This window comes from Manacus candei, unplaced genomic scaffold, assembly GCF_025592945.1.
Source record: "Manacus candei isolate 608988 ecotype Guabito, Panama unplaced genomic scaffold, ASM2559294v1 h1tg000073l, whole genome shotgun sequence".
In the NCBI taxonomy this organism is placed as follows: domain Eukaryota; kingdom Metazoa; phylum Chordata; class Aves; order Passeriformes; family Pipridae; genus Manacus; species Manacus candei.
The window spans coordinates 1,309,881-1,316,295 of NW_026138121.1; positions in this window are offsets into that span (position 1 = coordinate 1,309,881).

The window sequence follows — 6,415 nt, forward strand, 5'->3', positions numbered from 1 at the left end:
CCCCCCAGCTTCACCCAGGTGACCTGTGGCTGGGATGGAAAGCCCTGCAGGGGCTCAGGGGGTGCTGGGCCCCTCCATGGGATGGGAATGGTGGAGGCTGTGGAGCAGGGATGGGGGGACTTGGGTCAGGGGCCCACTCAGCAGCTTAAATGCTCTTTTGTCTAAATGGAAATTATTCCCTTTCCCTGCCTGGATCCAGAGTGCCCAGGGTTGGCTGAAGAGGCAGAGGACACGAGCTGAGGACAGAGGGACACCTGGGATGGACAGACAGGCTGCAGCAGCACATCCTGCAGGTAGGTGGGCAGACAGGGAGGAGCAGAGGGAGCTGGGCTGCAGCAGGTCTTTAGGTGGCTTTGCCAAGACGTTCCTTAGGCTGGGAGAATCCCCGGGGGTGGCAGAGCCAGATCTGCCCCTCCCCATCCCACTGCTCCTCACTGCCCGGCTCTGGAGGGGGCTCACAGGGCCGTGCCCACCCAACTGGCATGAGGGCACGCACAGGGATCAATAGCTGTGCTTATGAATTAATGATTCCTGGGTGGATCGATGCCTCTCCCTGTGCCTGCCGTGCTCCTGATGAACACCAGCAGCGGGAGGGCCGGGGAGGTGCCGCTGCGGCGCCTTCAGCACCTCCATTTCTTTGTCTTTTAAGTGTATTTGCTTTGCATTTGCCCCCAGAGCTGCTTTAGGCAGAGAGCAGGTGATTCCCATCTAAAGGTGGGTGCTGCTGCTTCTTGGAGGGGGGGACATTGGGAAGGGCCGATGGCTCCGTGCTGGAAGGGAGGCTCTATAAATATGGATGTGGGTAATTTCTAATTGAACAACACAGCTCTCGGTGCTGGCGTGTGTCACTCCCTGTATTAGCTCTGCAATTAGAGCTTTTTTTCCCCACAATTGCATAAGGAGCTCTGGTGACTCACCGGCTTTGGGGGGGGGAGCGGCTCCGAGGCAGCGTCTGAGGTGTGAAAATCCGCCGCTCAGGTGCTCCCTGCTTTGCAAACCTTCTCCCAGCCCCCGCCACTCGCTGCCCTCCCAGTGCCACCGCCCATGCCAGTGGCATCCCCGTGCACCCAGCAGCGCCTTCAGCTGGGGGGGGATTCTGCCCCTCCCGTGGGGCTCTGTCTGCTCAGCAGTGACCCTTTGGTTCCAGCTCCCTGATTAAAACCCTGCGGTGTCAAAATCAATAAACGTCAGCTGCTGAGACCATAATAAGTATAAAAATCCCCATTAGGGTGATGAATGGGGGGGAGAGAGTGCAGGGCTCTGGGTTGGTGATGCCGTGGATCTGCTTCGATCTGCAGGGGCCACAGCTCTGTCCCTGTTTGCTGCCCCGGCCATGGGCTGGGCCCCGGGTTGGAACACTTTGAATGGTTCGTTAATGGCTCTTCATGAATGTGTTTGATGGTGTCACCAGCGTGGGAGAGGGGCCAGGGCTCAGAAAAATTGCTTATCCTGCCTCGAAGCTGAAAAAAAATGTGAAGACAGATTATGGAAGAGCGGGAGGAATTCCCTCTCTGCCCCATCCTGCTGACCTGCCCTGCAGGGATCGAGCGTGGCAGGGGCAGGAGGGAGGGGACCTCCAGTGCCATTAAGTAGTTGCCTGGGAAAAAATAGAAATCAATATGTAATTGTGGCCCCACCGATCCGTGGCCACGCTGCTTCTGCAGGAGAGAGTCCCGGCAGCTCCGGGTATGGAATGATGCCAACACGTTTCAGGTGAAAACTATGGAATTTTTCCTTAAATAGAACCAAAATATAGCAGCAGATGCAGGGACTGGAGCAGCCACAGTGATCCTTTGCAAGGAGGGATGTTATTGCTCCCCCAGGGCTTCCCCGAGTTGCTGGAGTGATGCTCCTGGCCCGTGGAATCTCCTTGGTCCCTTCCAGCTGCAAAAAAAACCAAAACACCTTCAACACCCAAAAAAGCTGCCAGCCAAGCCCTGCTGCACTCAGGGAAATGCTTCCAGCGGTGGGGAATGGTGGGATGGGGCTCAGGAGAGCAGTGCACCCTTTAGGGGCAACATCAAACCACGTGCTGTGGGAACGAGACCAGGCCCAGGCAGAACCAGTTGGTAATTTTTAGACAAATTGCTTTTGCTGGGAAAGTGGAGGTTTGTTGAAGCCCGGCTTGTTTACAGGAAAACATTGGTTTCAACAGATTCCTGTCTCAACGTGTTTTTTTGGGAGGGAAAGGAAAGCTTTCCAAATTGCCAAAAGACCCCAGCTGAACACTTTCTCGGCAGAGCATAATCCATTTCTCAGCTCCAAAATTACTTTTCATTTTGCAACGCAAGTAAATGTGTTGCAAAATCCCCTTTGAAAGGGGGCTGAAATCCTGCTGAAACGGCTGGGGAGGATCTCGGCAACAGACCGGGATTAACTCGTTCCAGCCTGGGGTCTGGATTTTCAAACAATGTCCTTTTCCCCTTTTTTTTTTCCCCCTGTGGTGTTTTTCCATCCCGCTGCAGGATGGTTAATTCAGCAATTCCTTCCTGGTGTGGAAATTGCTTCGTCTACAGGCACTGGGAATCAAGGGCTGGCAGGGGACCCTACATGGGGGCAGAGCAGCTCGGTTTTGTGCTGGTTTTCTCCAATTTCCCCTTTTTCTGCAGGATTTTTGTTGGCCTTGGGCAGGGAGAGGATGCTGGGCAGTTATTCCTCCCGTGCTGACGGGCGATGCTTTGTGGCCAGACCACTTGTTGTTGCACTAATCCAGCAATAATTCCCTTCAATGAGGCATGGGATGGCGTTTTGGATAGGGACCACCTCCATCCTTACCCTGCAAACACAGGTTGGAAAAGCAGCCTCTGGTGGTTTTTCCTTGGGAGCCCAGAGCAACTGGTTTATTAAACTGGCACCTCCATAGATTTCCTAAGTATTAATCAAACTAGTGACTCCAGATTTTATGTTTCCTGGATGTTTTCCAGCCTGTGGACTGCACCTGGCTGGGAAAGATGCTGGGGCAGAGTTTGCAGCAGGATGCAGCAGGAGCTACAGGGATGCAGGAGGATCCAGAGAAATGGAATAGTTTGGGTTAGAAGGGACCTTAAAGCTCATCTCATTCCACCCCCTGCCGTGGGCAGGGGCACCTTCCAGTAGCCCAGGTTGCTCCAAGCCCTGGCCAACCTGCCCTTGAACACTCCCAGGAATGGGGCAGCCACAGCTTCCCTGCATTCCAGTGGTTTGGGGTCTGATGCCTCCCTGGCAATCAAAAAACCTGCAGTTATCACCATAAACACACCCCTGGGAGCCCGGGATGGGTTGGCAGTGGGATACCCAGTTCCCAGCTGGGGAAGGTGTGAGGAGGGTGGAGTGATGCAGGGAAGAGCCAGGAGCTATTTCAGCTCCCTGTGCCACCCCCTTCCTCCTGCTGCTCCAGCTCCAGTGCCACCAAATGCTTCCCAGGGAGCTGTGCCAGCACTGCTGGGAGCACAGCCCGTGCCCTGCCCCGCACAGGGAAATCCCTTGGATGCTGGAAGGGCTGCAGGGGAAGGAAGAGGAGTGGGCACAAGAGAGGGGCTGGTTCGTTGAGCAGAGCCCTGGCAGCCTCTGCCACGTCCTGCTGCTGTTTTCCATTCGTTCTGTCGGATTTGGTCACTGCAGCAGGCTCGGCTGCCTCCTCCCCCCTGGAAAAGCGCTGTTTGCTCCACGATCCCGCGCCAAGAGGGGTCTCCTCCAGCTGGGAGAGGAGGGCTGGTGCATCCCTACCCTCAAGGGCGGGGAGAGGGGGATAAACCCGGGTGTGGGGTGAAGATGCTCAGCCCCCGGGATAGAGCCGGGAGAAGGGGCAGTGTGTTACTTTTACAGCATCCCGCCGTGCTCCCCGTTTTCCCCTTCCTTCCCGGGGCACAGGGAATTGCTGGCGGCTGGACAAGGCTCAGGTGGCCGCTGGGGTGTTTTCCGGGGGCGGGAGGGGCTGGGCAGCGATGCCGAGGCTGCTCAGTGTTGTCCCCGGTGACGCGGATGTGTCACCGTCCCCTGGGGTCCCGTGCCAGCTCCTGCCGGCGCGACAGTCCCTGACTCCGCGGGCACCCGGGGCAGGAGCGTCTGTGCCCGCAGCGGGGATGGGCACGGCTCTGGGAAGGGCTGTGCTCCCGGCCTGGCCCCGAGGGGCTCAGGGCAGGGTGTGGGGGGGACACGCTGGCTCTGCCTGACCCCTCGGCCCCCCCTGTCCGTGTGCAATCAGGTGCCAAAGCACCGTGGTTTGGGCCTGGGCAGAGATTTGCCTATCCCTGGATTTTGCCGGGTTTTCCTTGGAGCGAGGGAGGAATTAAGGGGAGCAGAAAGAGCAGGACATGTCGCCTTTCCCAGACCATCCTGGGAAATGGTGGGAGACACGTGGAGCTGGGGTTAAAACCTTGGAGCAGCTCCAGCTCCAACAGCAGCAGGACTGGGGGCAAATCCCATCTCATCCCATTCCATTCTCTCCCATTCCTTCCCCTGCCCTGAGCCCCCCAGTGCCCTCACACACGTGTGTGTCTGCACCAGCAAACACCCAGGGATGCTCCCAATCCCCTCCTGGAGCTGTCACATGGGATCTGCTCTGCAGGACTGCTCCAGGTCCCTGCCTGATGGAGCATCCCTGGGACCAGCCCCAAATGCCAGCCCAGGTTTTGCTGGGAAGGGCAAAGCCTGGTGGGATGCTGCTCCCCTCCAGGGCTGTTCCATCTCTTCTCTCAGGCTCTTCTCTCCCTCACCTACCCCCCTTCCCCCAGGCTCCCCCTCACATCTTGGTCCTCATCATTTCTGGAGTTTCCAGGGGGTTTGCTCCTGCCTTTCCCCAGCAGCCTCCCTGCAAAACCACTTTCCTAAAAATTCTGACATTAAAAAAAAAAAAAAAAGAAAGAAAGAAGAAACCGCCCCCTTGTTCTGCAGCGCTGAACTGGCTCTTTTTCCAGTCACAAGGGTGAGCTGAAGCAAAACTTTCCACCCTGAGCAGGAACAGAAAGAGAGAGGGAGAAGTAGCCAGCCTCCTGCCTTTAATATTTATTTTACAAAATATTAAGAAAGCGGCAAAAAAACCCCAACAAAACCCAAAAGACAGCAAAGTGCAGAGCTGCCTTTCCCCTGCATCCCTCCTTTTGGGAAGAGGGCAGTGACTTTGCAGCTTTAAGCAGGAGCAGATGCCACCGTTCCTTGGGCCGGGAGGGGCGAGTCGAGCCCGGGGGGGACGTGGAGATGGAAAACAGATTGAAGCAAATAGTTGGGGTTTTATTTTATTGCAGAGCAGGACAGCTGTGTGAGGGGCACTGCTGGGTCCTGTGCCTTGGGCACCTTGAGATGTGGGGGGGTTAAGAGGGTCTGTGGGTGTGTGGGAGCAGGGGAAGAGCCCGAGGTGTGGTTTCAGTGCTGAAGGTCCCTGTGAAGCCTCAGGATTTTGGGAGCTGCATCCTGACTGAGGAGAGACGGGCATCAGGTGCTGCCTTTGGGCTGGGAACTGGCTGGGAGCACCAGTGGGAGGCCTTGCAGAGGAGAAGGGATGTTTGGGTGCAGGTTTTTTGGGGGGACGCTGGCTCTGCAGCACCCTTTGCTTGAGCAGAGGCAGAGGTGCACCCAGGGGTGCCAGGGAGTGGTTGGGTGCCCGTAGGATCCCTGTAGGATGCCTGCAGCCATCCCTGCTGCCTGGAAAGCACAGTCCTGGATATCTGCAGTGGATATCCAGGCTCAGCTGGAGTGGTGGGCACACAACCTCCCTCCTCCAGCCTCCTGGAGCGAGTCCCAGCCCTGCTCCAGGGGCAGCTCTGGGGACAGCAGGACAGCCTTAAAAGGGGTGAAGAGAGCAGGGCTGGGATGCTCCAACGGTGGCAATTCCCCAAGAATTTCCTCCTTTCACCATCTCTTTCCCAACATCAGCATCACACCCAGGCCTGGGGGCATCTCCCTGCCCAAAGCAGGGATGGTGCTGCTCTGCTTGGGCTGTCCCCAACCTTCCCAGCTCCACAGAGACATGTCCTGGCTGTGACGTCAGCACTGGGGAGCAGCACCCACAGAACTCTGGCAGCTTTCTTGGGAACCTTGGGTGTTTTTTGCAGAGATGATGTGGGAAAGATGAAAATCCCCCTCCCCTGGAGATGACCCTCCCTGGGGACACATCTCTCTCTCTGGGAGCTGCCTTCTCTCCCTTCAGGAAAGTGGTGCTTTGAGCAAACTATTTATAAACTGAGTTTTCTTCATCTCCTGAAATTGAGCCATAACTTCAGACAAACAGTAAAAAAAAAAAAAAGAAGAAAGAAAAAAAAAAGAGAGATGTGGGCAAATTAATGCAGGCAAAAATAAACACCCAGGCAGCCTGGATTGGCAGAGAGATGGTGATGCTGGGAAGGGTCTGGGTTGGGAGGTGTCTGCAATGGGGATGGTGAAGGGGCTTCTCCAAAGGCTGCCATGGGCCCTGGGGGGCTGAGGGATGGGGGTGGCACTG